This window comes from Plectrocnemia conspersa, unplaced genomic scaffold (assembly GCF_051122295.1).
Source record: "Plectrocnemia conspersa isolate PC_06_02 unplaced genomic scaffold, ASM5112229v1 ptg000001l, whole genome shotgun sequence".
In the NCBI taxonomy this organism is placed as follows: domain Eukaryota; kingdom Metazoa; phylum Arthropoda; class Insecta; order Trichoptera; family Polycentropodidae; genus Plectrocnemia; species Plectrocnemia conspersa.
Genome location: NW_028277165.1, coordinates 29,604,968 through 29,624,204, shown reverse-complemented (window position 1 = coordinate 29,624,204; position 19,237 = coordinate 29,604,968). Strand labels below are relative to the sequence as shown.

General features: G+C 26.2%; 1 protein-coding gene across 2 annotated transcripts in view; it reads left to right on the top strand.

Annotated features, from left to right (window-relative positions):
• The first annotated feature begins 4,938 nt into the window (after positions 1–4,938).
• The window catches only part of LOC148239552 (monocarboxylate transporter 12-like), a 192,603-nt gene continuing 178,304 nt past the window's right edge, over positions 4,939–19,237 (top strand). The window contains exon 1 of one of the 2 annotated variants that reach the window (XM_088197210.1): positions 4,939–5,167. The gene's annotated coding sequence lies outside the window, so the exon portion shown is untranslated. The remainder of the gene's footprint in view (positions 5,168–19,237) is intronic. The other variant, XM_088197201.1, reaches the window with a different exon arrangement.

Below are 19,237 nucleotides of genomic sequence, written 5' to 3'. Positions count from 1 at the left end.
TTATAAAATGGAGTTTTTTTTATATATAAAAAAATCGTTTCTTACCTGAACTAAAATTATTATTTAAATACTTTACCTCAGTGCTTGAAATTTATTAAAAAAAAAGTATTGATCATATAATCATTGTCATTGTGACCAATGAACCTTAAAAAACCGCTGTATTGAAGGTTCTACATTATAACACTTAATGGTAATCAAGATTTAAGCATTGAATTTGATATGGGTTATTATTGCATACATTTACTTAAAATATCTTTTAGATAAATACAACTTACTTTAAAATATAATTATTGGCATCGTAATTATTTTTTTATTTTATTTAATTTTTTAATTTCTGAAAAATGTAATACATATTATAATTACATATTATTCAAAAGCAGATTTATTTTAAATATGACAAATATTTATTTGCCATTATAATTTTATGTGTGACTTTTGAGAACAAAATAATCAAAATCATTGGTTTCAATAAAATATTTATTAAGTCTTTGAGTAGTAAATTAATTTATAAAAAAAATGTTAATTTGTTAGTATACACCCGTGAGTGAGTTAATTTTACGTATTTGTCATACTTATTAATGTTGTTATTTATTTATTATTATTTAATATTGCATTTATAGTAAATAATAATTTAAAACAGATTATATTAGTTTTATTGTTTTTATGTATTAGTATGTTTTTATTATTTATTTGAACACTTTTTTATTATTAAATTATGTTAATTTATTGCACATATTTATTATAAGGTATTCGGATTTTGTGTATTTTTTTATATCAATACAAATGATTTTAATATTTTTTATAAAATATTTTTTGCTATGGTAATTTATTGGTATTATTGTGAATATAAATAATTACTAAAATTTATATTAAAAAAATATTATATAATTATAATGTTTTTAATTTTTTTAGTTATATATGTAAAAATATTACAAAACAGTGAAAAATCTACCTCAAAACAGTGAAAAATCAACCGCCGTACATGTACGGCGATACTCCTATCGATAAATGTTAACGCCGATCCTGACCGCGCGCTTGTTGGCTGTTAACCGCATTTTCTTGGCCCTAACAATTTTACTTACTTAGTCCAAACAACTCATTAAATGACTATTTTTGATACTTTTTCATAATTGTCTTATTTTAATATGAAATTAATTTTTAATTTTTCGAATAAAATAAAGTTACATTAGATAATATCAAAATCCGTGTGTTTAAATATTCTTTTTAAAGTGGATTATTATAGTTTATATTGGTAGTTATATGTAATAATATAAGTTTTTATATAAAACATATACTAAATATCAAGTACTTTAAACAGCTTATATTTACATGTTTATTTAAACTTCAAAGTTCTGTTAAAAATATGTACAAAAACATGACATTAATAATAAAATTATTGGTAACATACAGCTCATTAGGTTTTTTTTTTTAATATCAAGATCGGGAAAAAACTTATTCTTCTTAATGAAACCATGAGAGATTTAGGTGTGAAATAAATGATCTTAATTTATAAAAAAAAACATGATTACAATATTTATTAAATCACAGAAACATATATATTATAATAAAAATCAAGTGAAGCATTTAAAAGTAGCGTGAATTAGTATTTTTTAATTGATCTTTATTGTGTTGTATTTTAATACAATTACTCATTTCTTGCTAATATAGTATTAAGTCTTACAAAAAAAATCATTAAATTAATTGTAAATCTTATTAGGTATATGACAATGACTTTAATACCAATGTTAAATAATTGTTCAGTCATAAATCAAACTATTTCAAACAATTGCCTTTTTCATCAACAATTAACCCCGTTTCGCTCGAATCGCCACGGGGCAAAACAATGGTAGTAGAGGCAAAAACACAAAAACATTCCTTAACTTTTGTTGTTCTATATTCTGGTTACGCACTAACCTTAACATAGAGTTAAACCTCAGATAAAAATAACCGGCAAACGACCCCAAACAAATTATTCGGGGGCGCGCAATTAATTCGCAAAAATGGCTCATGGTTACTAAACGAGACGAGTCTGTCTCGACGCACTATTAAATTCCTACAAAGGTCCTTTGTTGATACCAAACCTTTCTTTGGGGTTTTTCCTGAAATTTTCGACCTTTTGTTTGCGATAAGTTAATTACAGGATCCGGGTCAGTTGGCTGACCTGTTTTTAGACGCAATGAAAATTAATACCGATTTTTTAATAATATTTTTAAATTGTCTGTTCCAGTTTATTAATGAACATTAACTCGGGTAAAGATATTTTTAGATCGTTAAAATGCTTCTGTTTTTGTGATAATAATTAATGGTTATGTCTAAAAAGTGGGTTGGCATCATAAATACTTATTTATGACTGCATGATATTTTTTTGGGCATGTGTAATCTATATAGTCCAATATAGCACTTGAAAAAATATTTATTTAAGTTGCATTCCGGATTTCCACTCTAGTTATTACATTTACAAATCTATTTATATAATCCTGTGTGAATTATTTATATATTTCTTTCTAATAATATAGTTTAGTTTGAAAATTGCTTAGTATTTACATTAAGTTACGTGAGGTTATTTATTTTTGTTTTAAATGCCATATAATTTAACTAAGTTATTTAATTAACTAATATTCATTAAATTAACCGACTAGCTCTTATTTTAAAATTTTTATTTTAAGTCCATATAATGTTTTATTTTATTCCTTAAATTATATTGACATTTTAACTTGTAACTCCTAACTGCAGTAAAGTACACGATGTTTCCAATTAAGTATGCTGCAATGATCATGAAATAGAAAATAACGATCTTTTTGCATCGTCATCTCCTCTTTTTTTGAATCATTATTTCCTTTCAGTCATATCTAGAGCACTGTCAGTGCTAATACAAGATATATTGTTGACGATAAAGGGAAATCTTGCTTATGTTTCGTAGAAATCGACAGACTTAGTCGCACCTTGAATAAATATGACAAGTTGATTTGTATTCATAGCATCAGTGCTTTTATTCAGAGTTATGGAATAAAATTGAATGGCACACTGATATTCTAATACACCTTATAATTATTTGACATCATAAACTTTATATTAACTGGGCATTCTGATACGATTTCTACACAGTGGTAAATTTAAAAGTCACACTATTGTACCCTTAAAACTCAAAAGTGGTGAAACCGACGTGATTAAGACTTCAAAGTGGTGACTCCAACGTAATAAACACCCATAAGACTCCAACGTATTTTTTTGAATTACCAACATGTACGTGTGCGTTTTATTATACAAATTTCAGCAGCATATCCACTCAATAAAACTATTTTTATACAATTGATTTAGGTTATTACATTAAGAAATAAATTTCTTATTTTCTGTTTTTGTTAATTTATAATATTAAAGTATTTTTTTACCATTTTATTAATATATTTTAAATGTAAGTTTTGATTTAATTTTTTTAGTGTATAAACTATATTAAGGATGAAATATTGCGTATTCCGTAACGACTCAGACTAGTAACTCTGAGGTTTCAGGTTCGAGCCCCGGCAGCTGCACTTGAATTTTAATTTATAAAAAATGCGCAATTACAAAAAAACAGCCGTAGATGTAGTGACATCCATTGATTATAAATTAAAATACACATAATAATTTATAATTATTATTATAGATGTCACAGATTCCCAGATTTTCAGTCTGGTGGTTAATATTCACTTTAATGAAAAATATTGAAGGAGAGAGAGAGATCCGCATAGATTTAGGCAGACTCTAGAGAGACATCAAGGAAGACTTGGAGAGACAGATACGTTCGAAGCCACAGAGAAGCAGATGAAAATGATATACACTGAACTGATAAATACAACTCGACATATTGGCGAAGACTGACTTCCAAGAGTTGCATTCTAATACGATTTTTATACTATGGTAAATTTAAAAGTCACACTATTTTACCCTTAAAACTCAAAAGTGGTGACACCGACGTGATTAAAACCTAAAAGTGGTGACTCCAACGTAATAAACACCCATAAGACTCCAACGTATTTTTTTGAATTACCAAAAAGCAAGTGATTTGTAAAATGAATAATATAATATTGTATGCAAAATACTTTTAATTGTTTTGTAATACTTACAAGAGGTTATTTATGTTTTTCTAGAGCGTACTGAAAACTCTTGATTTATTAATTAAAATAAATATTTTACTTAACGCACATTCGTAATACGGTGTAATTTTAAACTCACAATATACTGGCACTTAAGCATATTTAAATATTTAAGACACGTTCGTTTGCTTTTGAATCTACGCGTGACCGATTTCGTTTAAATCATTTAAATATTGTATTATATCATACATATAATATTAAAACCTATTACTTTAATTTATGGCAATTATTAAGCATCGTTTTGTCGTAAAGATATAAGCTCCAGTAATAAACTTTCCTGGGATATTGACATTTATGTAATTAAATATTCTCTCGATGATCGAGATAAACGTGCGTAAAGTTAATCTGTTTTTGTTGGGCATAATTACCAAAATAATTTTATTATAGGTAATTAACAGTTTTTATTTATTAATTTTTTGTAGATTTAATATACTTTATCTTCCTACTTATCCTATATTTTGTCATCCAACTTTTATTTCATCATGTAAGTTTGAATTGTTTAAATTGTAAATATTTTTATACATTGCAGAAGGTCGCTAAAAATCAAACAAAAATAAATTTTACTAAATTTTAAATATGTAGATCAGGGGTTTTTAAAAAATTTGCGTTTTTTTCTAATGCTATAAGTCTAAAAAATATTAGTGAATGAATATAAACTAAACTGCAAATTAATACGTACGCAATTACGTTACGTGCGAAACTCTCATGGAAAGAGATGACAATACATTTTTCACAATGCCTCTATAGGTCCGAACGAGATGGAAAATGTTAACCCGTGCAGCACGTGGCCAAGGCGAGAGACGTCAGTTAGCGCCGGGAACTCCCCACAGCCACATGCGCGCACCTGACGCGGCGCGAATGGGTTAAACGCGTGTTCACGACTTTCTTTCGTTTTTTTTATCTCATAATCTAAGAAAAAGTACGCATTGGATTCGATTGTATCCCTTAAATTGAATTTCAAGGAGAGAATAAAGTGAAACTGCCGATTAGTGAACGTTTCCTTGTGTGAACGCGAACCTAATGTTTGTATACAGGTGTGTGTTGTATAATATAAAAAGTATTTTTATTTTTTTGATTTATTTACTTATCTTACCTTCTACTTTGCTAATTTAATTGAGCTTTATAAATACTCCATGAACATAACTTTAAATTAAAAATAATTGAAGTAAGTGTCTTATTTATAGAAGGTGGTTAATAATCCACTAGCTTTAGATGCTATATTAAAAATGTAAACTTAATATATGTATTCATGTTTAATTTTGAAATTAATGGATCATTAAAACAGACAATTTTACTGTTTAAAAATTAAATATCCTGAAATAAATTAAGTTGTTAAAATGGATTTTAGAACTACGTGAAAAATTAATATAAGTCACCCTGCGTGTTTAAATAAATTAAAGAATATTTCAAGAAGTAAATATCGTGAGCCATTATAGTGATTAGTTTTAATTTGATTGTATGGTTTCTGAAACAATAAAATATCAGGAAATATATATAACATAATAATAATAATATGAATCAGCCTTTGAACAAAAATTAAAAGGTATTATTATTAAGAAAATAATTAGCGACACTTTTTATCTGTTAACCTATTTATTGGATCAATCATTTTAATGCTATAAATAAACTTACTAATTAATTATTCAAGATTTTCAATATATTACTTGCTTATTTTTTTATTAGAAAATTTATCATGGACTATTTTTTAATGTATTATACAATAATAATTTATTATATATTAAGGCAATTTATCTGCATGTTTTATTTAAATTTTTTTCGTTTAATAAACATCTTTCGGTATCTTAAAAAAAAACTAAAAAAAGTAATTTTAAATTGTAATAATGTTTTTTTCATGTTAATCTTGAAAATACAAAAATATCTGAGAGAAATACTATAAATTTTCATTAAAAACATTTTATAAAGAATTTAATTTCAATGCTAATAATTTTAATTTACATTTAATTTATTTTTCAACCGTAAATGCCACTAAGCAGAAAGTTCGCCTGCTTTAATAAAATGCTAATTATAAAGTTTTGTGTTGGAACTACAAACATTCGTGAACCTTTTTATGTAACTACATATAAAGAGCAATTATTTACAATTTAATTTTAAATGAAAGAATTAAAAAAATACAAAACCACGTAAAATGTTGTATAGCACATATAATAAAATGTATTTAATATAAACTTTCAACTAAATATCATTAAACCACTATTTATCGCCACTTAAATCATATTGCAAAAAATGATTATGTAGGTTATTTTTTTTTTGATTTAAAAAAATACAACAATAATCCCATTTATTCAATTTTACTATTTTATTGCATTAAAACCTATCAACTTTTATATTTTAACCAAAACTTTTATGACTTAACTAACTCTTTATTTATATCATGAATTTACCTATATATAAATTAACCGTTATATATATAATTTTTATCAATAAATGCTTTCAATCTTCAGTATATGTATATAGAATAAAATATTTAAAGCAGTAAAATGCATATGTACTATATTTATTGGTTTTTATGTATATTTTTATATACTTTAAATTAATAATTTATACTATTAATAAAACAGAAAATACATGTATTTGTCTATCACGAGAATTCCTCGCAAACAGTGAACAGTATCAACGTGACATTTGCACATATCATTCTGCATTTCTAGGTCAACTGTAAAATTTTCAACTTTTAAGTTTAAAGTTGAGCTGAACAGCGACATGCCTATAACCGATTACATGCTACTGAAATACGTAGAAACATAAGACTGAACATATTATATATTTCATAACATATTATAAACATATTACTTCGATCATCGTGACGCATTGAGGTTAATATGTTAGGTTACGTTGATCTTAATTTAATTTAAATACATTTGGTATGAGATAATTTTTTAATATCAGGGTGAATAAAATTAATTGTAATAATAAAAAAATTAGTTGTAATTTATCCCAATTAATAAAACTAGTAATTTTATAAAGCGCATGTATTTTGGCATAATTCTCTGCTTCGCTATGCGGAGCGCGTGTCACTTCAATCGTTTATTTCCGATTCGCGTTCTGTACGATACGCTAGTGTCCTTTTGTAGAAGCGTTCAAATGCATTCCATTTTATTCTCGGCGTAGCACATTTTTAAGTTGATAAGGGCTCTCAAAATTATGAACAAGAAAAATATGGGATGGTACTTATCTATGTTATATATATACGCTAACTGTTTTTTAAATGTTTATTATTAATTATTATTATGACGTATTAGAAAAACGTGTCACAATGATCAGATTTGTATTAAAAAAATATATACATTGACTTGCTGATTAAAATTTTTACAGAAATAAATAGTATAGTAAACCAAAATAAATTAAACAGTATTTTATAATTAGGACAAAAATAAATATTAGTTACGGGTTGTGTGGTCTACAGCTGTTCAATAAAGGCATCGCAAGCTCTAGGCCACACAGCACATAGCAGTGAGATTAGCAGCAATGTTTCAGATTATAATGTATATTTCTAATTATATATATACATATTAAATCATCTTATAAACTTAATTTTAATATTTATTTAAAATAATTAGGCCAAAAATTATTATACAAAAATTAAATTTAATTATTAATTAATACAATAATGGCTATGTTTCATAATCTAAAAATTAAACATCGTATAAAACACTGTTTATTTTTGATCGCATATTTCAGCCTAAACCAAAACTAATTGTTTTAAAATTTTAAATTAGAATTAAAATAATTTCATAAATTACTAGTTTATTTATCGTCGAACATAATATCAAATTAAAAACTGACATACTTTTAAAAGTTAAATCAACCCATTAATGACCCTCTTTCGCTTTAGTGGAAAATATAATAAAACATAAATCTAACGTACGTTATTAAAATGCAAGTTAGCGACTCTCGCAGTCTTATTTTATGTCCATAGTAAACAACTTTCAAATGACTCACTTTTGACAATAGTGACTTTATAGTACATAGCATAACTACACAAAACATAAACTTAACGTATTACTCGTGAATAATTTATTGACAGAATACACCCATTATATCATATATAACATATTCTACATATATTCCTAATGACTTTGAGTATTTATTAATGCTATTATATTACAAAATAACTTTTTGAAAATTATCGATTAAATAGTTTTTTTATATTGAATATTCTAGTATATATGTATAAACGCTTTAATCGATAAGCTCACTATTCATTAGAAATTTAGCAATCAAGCCCTACCTTAATTATTCAACTGGAAAATTACGTTGCGTTGAATTTAATACAGCTTTGGTTTAGTGTGATAGATGAGTATTGCGCTTAAGATAGTTATGAGATCGTTGGATTATCATATAGACGAGATGTTAAATTGCGTAAGGAAGAAAAAGTTTGATTCCCAAGTTGAAATTCGCTCATATAAATTATGATATAATTTACATATTTTTACGTTCGTATCGTAAATCGTAACGTTTTTACGTTAATAAGCTCCCTCGGCGACAATGCGAAGAGAAAATCAACAATAATATAAATTGAAGTCATGCCGTCGCTCGTTTGCAATTTCTTTCATGTAATATAAATATGTATTTACGCCATATTGTTAAATTGACTGTACAACGTATGCTGAAAATATGATAATATTTCTTCCGAAATTTTTGAAAATTAAAAGAAAAAATAAATAAATATTTTAATAATTATGCTTTTACGTTTATATGTTACATATATCTATAGACTATATAAATATACTTAGACAGTATAAAAGCACTTATGCATCTCAAAATAATACGTTCTTAAACCGACACGCGTCGTAATTAATCAAAATTGCTAGTTTCTCAAACTGTGTAAATGTAAAATTCTACTGTGTAATATATAACTTTTGCTATACTTTTAACATATTTATTTATAACTATTACTTTTACAAACACGGTTTTATGATTTTTTAAATTTAAATCAGTGACTCTGTTACTATCATATGAAGTATATACACATTAAAAACAACAATATAAATATTATTCTTACAGGAAAAGCAATTAATCCAATTTAACGATTGAAAGAACATTAATTATTTACTGTAATATAAAATATTTCATATTCAAGTGGGTTATCATTTTATTTTTATATATTAAACTGAAGCAAAAAATGTTACGTATTATTAAATATATGTATTACGTTAACAACAAAAAATATTATTCCTTGAAAAACTCGAAAAAATCGCTACGATTATCAGTTATTCAGGTAGTGAGACGGAAGAAGAGTTGTTTAATATTATATATAAATTATTATATTACGTAATTTAATACATAAAATATTATTATCCACTATTTGTAGGCATATTATAAAATATTTAATAATTATAAAAGTAACCTAATCATAAAAAAAGTGTATCTAGCGTTTGGCTTCTTATGCAAAAAAATGTTTTTATTATTAGTGATAATGGGTGATTAACGTCTTTGGACAGATTGTGCTACTCCGTGCCCCATGCAATATTTATTATTATTGACGTTCATTTTTTGCAGTTTTTTCAAATTTTTATAATGGTTTGATGACTATTTAGTGTTTAAAGTTTCTCGTTTCGTTGTTCAAGTGATTGTTATGGTGATTTTTAAATTACGTCTAATGTAGCAATTGAATGAAAACAAAAGCAAAGAAATAAAAGCACACTTAATTGAGTGTTTATTATTATTTATATTCGTATTAATTTATATTTTAAAAAAATGAACAAAATAGTAATCATATATTTCTAACGGTTGTATTTTATTATATTTATTATTTAATTATTATATTTTGTAATTTTAAATTAAGGGTAGAAAAAAAATCATCAAAAATTATAACTAAAATAATATTTTATAAATCCAAGATTATTATTGAGAATACTTGAAAAAAATATTCACGTTGACTTAGCAACAAAATAAATTAGATAATAATTGAATCTGAAAAAAGGTAAAAATGTCGATCTGCCTTTTTGTGTACCTACATATTTATCACAAAATTAATTAATTAAATATGAATTAACATATACATATTAGATATTTATAGTATGAATTATAAATAATAAATAAAAATAATGATTTAATTCACTTATTTAATTAAAACAAAAGATGAAATAATAAATACGAGTTTATATTAAAACTAACAAATTATTGATTTTTAATAATTATATTTTTAAAATACGAGAGCAGCAAAAAATAAGCGCAGCGTCGTCACACACAGTACTGCACTCAATCACATTATAATATCAAAGAAACAATAATTTGTGTTGTTTGAAACGTGACATACAATTCGACGTTGAAATGCAGCAATTGTTTTTTTTTTATTTTAACACAAATCTGATCATTATGACTTAACAGGTTCGCCCAATGCGTCGTGATGGATATTTTTGGCGGACAAGTTTGGCAGATGGATGATAATTACACAAAGATTGGGCCACTATCGAAGTATGTTTACATAGTTATTGAATGAGATTGGAGCACTGCCGGTCGTCGTTTTTCTGTCGTGGTCTACCTAATGTTTTTCTCTTGCCTCTACTACGTTTGATTTGTCGCCTAGTTTATGGTCAAATAAATTGCCCACCCGCACCATCAACAAGAATTATACCATTAAATAATAAAAAAAAATATTGTGCACACCTACAATAAATGAGCACATCCCATATTCATTTTTCATACAGAAGCTGGATATCTCACGCAAAAGGCACTGACATCCTAGCCCTAACGATTCAAGAATAACGGAAGCGTAAAATAAGCATTCAAATATAAAACAAGATGGCCGACAGTAACGTGACAACAGTTATAAATAATTTTGCTACGCGACAATAATTTTCATTATGTTGCTCGATTTGACTGAATATAAATATTCGGATTGCAAATTAACTGTGTCTTATAATTAAATATATACATACTGTGTGTGAGGATTAGAAGAACACATCGATTAAACTACATAAACAATCTTCGTGTTGAAATCTTCAAATTTTGAGTTCGTCGACGGGCTCCGAGGCCGAAAAGTGAGTTTTTTCTTTTATAATATATAAAAAGTATCATTGCGTCTGATTTAATGCACATATTCGTTAGATTTGACTGAATATAATCCCTCAAATTGTAAATCTATTAGTACGTATTAGGATTGAGGTTAAGGTCGATCAAACCATATAAATGCTAGTAAAACATATTTTTTATCTATTGATATTTGTGAATACATATTTCATGACGATCGCGTAATAATGATTGTGATGCAGTCGGTTATTCACCTGATGAAATTCAGTTCCATTTTTGCGTAGTCATCTTATGGCTTCTAAAAAATAATTATAGCCATATAAATATGACATAATAATTTGGCGAGGATGCAAATATTTGTATTTTATATTTGTCCTAAAACGTAAGTCATGGGCTCTCGACTTTTTGATTTTTACGTTTTTTGTGCCATATAGTGAGTTCTTGTATTCACCAAGGCATATAAGCAAAATAAACTAAAACCATTATTGCAGCAAAAAAAAACACTTAGATCGTTCAGTTCAATATATCAGCCAACTTATAAATGTGTAGTGTCTTGGATGTTATCTAATAGACAACATTTTACAATGATTATAAATATATGATTGCATACCTGGAATAATCGATAGCCAAAATATCTATGAGTAGATTATTTTTAATTACGATGTGGCAAAATATGTATCTACGCCATGTTTTTTATCAATTTTTGTTCTGTGCAATCGTTTCTCTTTCTGAACAGCCAAATATAGGATATTCAGTTACATCAAACTTACGTAATATGTTATTCATAAAAACATAATATTTGCTTACCAATTGTACGTTGTCGTCATTTAGGTCATCAAATTGTTCTATCATTGCTTCTGAAAAATAATTAAAAAGTTAGGCATTAAACAAATTATTACTACTAATATAATCCATAAATAAAATTTAAATGACAACTGAAGAAATAATTCACGGAATTTTTCCGTAGAGGATTAAACACGTAGATTGGCATCTCTTTTTTAACTGATAATGTGTCGCAATACATAATATTTTAATTGTTTTCAATTCGTAAATATTATTAGATCTTTTATCGCTTCTGAAAATTAACTGTAAATGATGCTATGTAGTGGGAAAAATGTAACATTTTGCTTACACTAATATGAGATTTTTCATTACTACTACCATTGTAAAATGTTTAATTAACTTTGGTATGTATATCTTTAATTGCAAAATCACTGCTGTTTATCTATTAATATTTGGTACTAGAAAGTTAATAGTAATTTTGCTGAAATACCCGTGATATATTATTTATATAAACATACTTACTTACTGGCAAACTCATAATTTAAAGTTGTATTTATATTGTCTGTAATTTCAATACTTGATAATTTTGAATCATCTTCAATTAACACTTTGCGAGAAAAATTCTATAATATTTAATTGCACTAAACTGCTCGTAACGCGCGCTTGACAGATGACAAAAAAGTTGTCATATGTTATCAAATTTGACAGTCCCGGTTTTTGCGCGCTTGATAACGAACTACGATTTTATCGGTCCAAATTATAAAACACTAGAAAAATCATAAAGGTCTAAAAAAAATATTTTTTTAATTAAGAAATATATGTTTAGTTTATAAGGGATTTTAAATATAATATAAATAATGTTGATTTATATTAGCTTCTCTATACAGAAAAAAGGTGTAATTTAATTTTAGCGAACGTTGGCAATTTAAAGTTATATTTTTAATTTTTTTTTAATTTAAGTAGTGTCTTATAAATTGAACCATTTTGACTATCATTAAAAATCATAAATATTAATGTCTAATTTTAAACCATTAAATTTTAAAATAGATTAAAAAAAATCATAATGATGCAAAAATAATATTTAAAAACCAAAAAGTTTAGCGTCCGTCAAAAAGTCAAGTACCGACAGCTAGTCAAATTAAATTATTTTGCATAGTTTTAATCATTGAGTATCAAGTGGCAATTTTTTTATATACATATAATTTCTTACTGGAAAATTTTGGTGTAAATAAATTGATTATTTCTTAATAAAATTAATTGGTACACAACTGATTTCAGAATGCTTATACGTTAGAATTTGTATTACTTATGGGCTTTATGAATCAGATTTAAAGTAAAAATTGCAAAAAGACCATTTATATAAATCTCCTACAACGACTACGCATTATAGAACTATCTTAATCCCATATTATATGAGCAAAAAGTATCAATAAATTATCATTCTAATTTATTTACTTGATATTAAATCTACCATAAACATATCTTCTTACATTTAATTTATATGAGCAAAGGTTTCAATTCATATTATTAGATACATAGGGGTTTGAAATAATGATAAAAATATTTTTCAGATTTATATTGGGTAATCTCTCAACTATTATGATATGACATAATAAATATGATATTTCTTTTAGTATAGAGCAAAATCATGCTTTATTATTATTTTAGTAATTATTAACCAATTATTTTTTATCGTATTAACCTCACTTTTATCGCAAAATGCAAAATATGTATAGCAATATTAATGAATATATTTATCTTAATCGCATTTTTAACAACGTAAAAAACACGTTGTATAAACCTTAAGGCGATAAGGTTATCCAATCTCACTATCAACTACTTTTAGTCGAAGCTTGCTTTAAATTTATAACTTGTTGTTTTTTTAATTAGTACTTTGCTTGTGTTTACATATTATTTACTTCGTCTTTTACTTTTAACTATAAAAAGGGAGTTGAATGTTTTTCCAACTTGAAAATCTACGCTTATTTTCAAAACAGATTGTTTGATTTTTACACAACTATTTGTGTTAAATATTTTTTTGAGCTGCATTTTATCACCTAAATGCGATATCAAATATTATTTAATAATTAAATGTAAAACATTAATTTCTTATATAAAAACTATTTAAAATCTATTATGATTGTTATTAATTTTTACCTATAATTTACCTACATTTTCTTGAAGTTATTTTTAATAAAATAATATAAAATTTGAGTAGTTCAGATTTTTACTAAATTATATACTTCATCAGTAATAAATAAAATTAAAACGATCGTTGATTTTACATGTGCACTAACGTGATTCATTTTTATCAATCTTGATACTCAATCTAGGGAAATAAAAATCAGGTAAAACTAATTTAAGTTAATCATAATAATCATTAAATTCAATATATCAAGTGTACTATTGATTGTTATTAACCTACATTTGAGATATTATATGTATAACAAATTTTGCAAGCTTAATAATTTATTAAATATACTTAATAAATACACGGGGAATATATTTTTTTTATAAAGGTCAAAGTTCTTCCTAAAATACGTCTTAATATTACTCGCAACTAACCTACTATATATATAGATATATATTCTGTAAATTATCTACATAATTTTACATAATCTAAATTTGAATGACAAAGCTTCTTTCTTGGGATATCTACCTCTGGTTTTGAAATTCATAAATAATGGTTTAGTCTATGTACACTAATGATGTTTTCCTTGCTTCGTGGGGGTGAATTTAATTTTAATTTGGATAATTCCTTCTGTTTACAACGCCTTAACACGCGTTTGATGATGATTTATTAACACCTTCTAAATTATAATATAAATTTCAACATAACATAAAAACATTTGTGTTCTGTACACAAATCGTTAAATGAAGAATATGTTTGTGTAATGAATCGGAATCAGATAAATCAAATAAAAAAAGCATAACATGTGATTTATAAATGTCATACAAATAATATTTTTTCGTATTGTTTACTACAAAATATTATTTTTTATATAAAATCATTATTTTTTAACTGAAAGGTATATTGAATATTTATATGATCGATTACTCACTTATAATTTTTTTCTTTTACCTAAAAATTATTGCAAGCACTTACATATTTTCTTTTCAATGAAGAGTGTATGGCGTTGAACTTTGCAAATATTAGGCTAAGCCCTTCTGAAGGGTAGTTTGTGTAGCGTGGAAAAGCTCGTAAGTTTGACACGTACGTCTTTGTTTGCCTATATATTAAAAATACATACAAAATATATTATATGTTTGGCTACGTGTAATGTAAATAAAGTTAACATTTTTTAATAATAATATAAAAATTAATATATTGTTTGTATGCGACAGTAACGCCATAAAAGCTTATTGATTTTTAATTTACTTCTAATAGCTATTTGATACGAATTTAAGGATAATAAACATAGCAATATATTGCTATTTTAGTATGTCAGTCTAATAATTATGGAAAAAAATAAATGAAAATACAGAATTTTCGTACTTGTTAAATACTGATTTTGGGTATATTTTTAAATATCTAAATGTGTGCTTCATAACACATAGCAGTGACGTCAGTATTATGTGCAACGCTATTTATATTAACAGCATTGTCTTTTATTTTTAAGTTTAAACTTTTCTTCTTCTTTTACACTTGCTTAGTTCCATAGTAGTATTTTAAAAGACGTTATAGCTATTTGAATTAGATTGTATGTCTATGAATCTATATAAATAAATAAATGCTGCAGTTGTTATTTTAATTATAAACACGAATTTAGTTTTCAATTTTTAAAGTAGCATTTTAACTATTGAAACTTATATAATAAGTTAATAACTTAATTTTATACTAAATGTATTTATTAATTTAGTTGTATAAAGTTCATCTAAAAATTTTGAGTTTTTTTTTAAATACAATTTTTGATCATTTTTAAATTTATTTTAAGAGAAGTATATATATATAAAATTTCTTCTTAATTATTAAATTAAATTAAATTAAATTTCAAATATCAAATAAAAATAAGTGTTTATCTACTTAGCCTCACACTACAGCAGACATTCCAACTTCAGATCATTAACCGCGACACTGAGTGCTAAATGCCAGTTGCTGCTGTATTCTCCATCACTATAGCGATGTTTGCCTCCTTGGTGGAAACGACTGCTTTAAATTGCACCAATTTGGAATTGGCCTGGCTCGGTTGCTTTCGCTGGCTGGATATGGTACATCGATCCCTAGAAAGCGAGAGCGAAAGTGCACCGAGCTTCCGCAGACGGCGACGAGCAAAAAATACCGAATCAAGCTCTCTTATCCGAGCTTTAAACTTTCCACGTTCAGAATTTGAATATATACCCTTTGAAGTGTAGAGATTAATCAACGGGTGAAAGGGGACCGAATCATAGTTGTGGTTTGCGATGCGTAAATGAAAAGGAAGCTCAACCGTGAAATTCATTCAATAACTTGGATGGTGTTTTTTATAAAAAAAACTTATATATCTAAGATTAGATTCTTGAATTGTGAAATTATGGAGTTATTAAATAAAAACCCTCTAACATAAATAATAGTTCGCAATCTGCATTTAAATATTTAAAAATCTGAACTTTACATAAGTATATTTATTTATATCAAATAAAAGTAGTATCGATTTCAATTTGAGTTCATATACAGGCGGCCCTCGACTTTCACACATAATTGGTTCCTGAAAATGTGTGCAAATGTTGAATGTACGAAAGTCGAGGGAAGTAAAAAAAATTGAAATTGTATATATTTTAAAATATTTATATATCAAGTAAATATAATATGTTTAAGTGGGGTTTGCGGGTGCTTCCTTTGAAAAGTTATCAAGAGTTAACTGTTTTCCACTATTCTTTTTCTTTTCTTCATATAGTATTTTATAACATGCTATGTTTTTATTGATCGCCCTACGCACTTGAGATATGCGTTCTCCATTTGGATCACAATCTTCCATTATATTTAAAAATTTGTCAAAGTGCGTGAAGGCTTCATTCATATTTTTCATTGTTAAAGAGTTTTCCAAAATAAACCTGTCTCATCTACATTAAATATTTGACTAGAGGAATATTCTACATCTTCAATAATTTTGGATAATTAGGAAATAAATTCGTTTGCAGCATCTTTTTTCGCATCAACCGATTCTCCAGTAAATTTAATATTATGAAAAGAATACCTGATTTTAAAATTGTAAAACCAACCGTTACTTGCTTGAAAAACCGTGTTAAAATATTTTTTTAATCTATCCTTCCAATCTCTGTGCAAACTAAGAGCATTTGCTTGAATAATTGAAATCTTTTTGATATTGGTCATTGATCTACGATGACAAAGATCTTCCATTTCGTGTTTTTTTGGAAACATATCATTAAAGATTGTGGAAATATATCTTTATTTTCCACAATTTTGAACGTATTCTTTAATTATATTTTTATTTTGCAAAATTGAACATATCGTAGACCTGTTTGTATCATCCGAACGTCCGATTGAAGCAAAAGATTCACCGCTATCAGAACGTTTTAAAAAAAAAAAAATTTTAAAATTGTTTTTTTTTTTAATGTGCGAAATAGCGAATTTTGCGAAAGTCAAGGACCGCCTGTAAACTGTTTGTTTATTTTCAGTTAATATAAAATTAAAAGTTTGTAAGCTTTCTTAATGTATATATTAAAATATTTTGGTCTCAAACATATACTATTTTTATAATGTAAAGCTCAGAATAATTATAGCTAAAACTATAAATAAAATTATTATGTACAATATATTTTTTCACTCACTGTTGTCGTGAGTGAAAAATCGTGACCATCTTACGCGTTCTTACTAGGCGCGTACTGTGAGATACATTCCCTTTCGCTCGCTCGCATGTTAAGGGACGAGAATGAGTGAGAGATAAGTGCGTGCGTTACATGCGTTCCGCACGCCCACTTTTTCCGCTGCCTTTATGGTCCATTTTTTAGACGCATAAGGCTTGTGAAGCATATTAGGAATCTTACAAAACGAGTTTTTTTTTATTGCTAAAATACCTCTGTCTTTCCAAATTTTTACAGGACGAGATATTACAATTTTAACCATCGCTGTTAGCTTACTGATTTCTAATTCACAAGAAGATCCAAGATATCTTAACTGCTAATTTTTGCCTGTGACATCACTTTTATCGATAATCATGACTGGTCTGTGATCATTTATTTTGAGGGATAGGAGGTTGCTTTTTTTTCGACGCAGGTTAATAAGCATGCCTTTTTAATTATGTATTATCCATATATATTTATAAGACAGGTAATAAAATGCACTTTTGTCTTTCTTATTTTACAGTTTTATATATATTTGATTTCGAGAAGTTTACTCATACCATTGCTGTATTGTGTGTTAGGAGTCCCATATATTTATTAACCATATATTTAATAGTCATTCACACTTATAATCGAATCCAGCAGCTGCTGGAATTTTGAATTGTCGGCATTTTCCAATAATTTTGTGAATATTGAGTATTTACTCTAGTTCTTTTTTCAAAAAAAAATCCAGCTTGTTAATAAATTTATAAATTGAAATATTAATAATATTGTCAATACGCAAAATACCGGTATTACCGGTATTGACTGTTTTGTCTCTCGGTAATACCGGTATAATTGCAATCCCTAGTCGCAAACATTAGGTTAAAAATATTCACTTAAAATAAAATAGCTTAGCGAGGTTATTAGAGAATGGGTAACTCAGTTTAAAATAAATCACAAAGAGGATCCAAACATATCTTTGAAGGAGCAAAAAAATGAAAAAAGATTAAAAAAAAAGGAAACAACTTGAAAAAAAACAAACCAAGAATATATTGTTTAATTATTTCTTGGTTACATTATTTTTTTGAGTTTTAATCTTATGTTTGCTAAAAGTATAATATGATCCTTCTTTCTTTATTTAATATAGACGTTTTTCTTCTAGTGTTTTTGATAATATATTCTATTTGATTTTGACATATATTTTCAAGCGAAGTCACTGCATATATTAATGTCTTAAATGTTGTGTTAAAAACTGAGAAGTTACATATAATACAATAATGAAAAAATACTATCAAAAAAAATATTATGCAAAGAAAATTCGAGGCAGCCTTTAACCGTCAACTCAAGGCTATTTAAATTGATACAAAACAATCGAGCTTAAGTATTTTTGACCTATAATAAAATTCTAAAAATACACTTTCTAAAGAAATTAAATTCAGCTCGGCATTTCATACAAAGTCAATAATTTCTAATATAAAAAAAAACACTTCTGTGCTCAAAGCCGCATTTTTTATGTTTATTTACTTTTCGACAAACAAATACTTTCGTTTACTTTGCCATTAAGA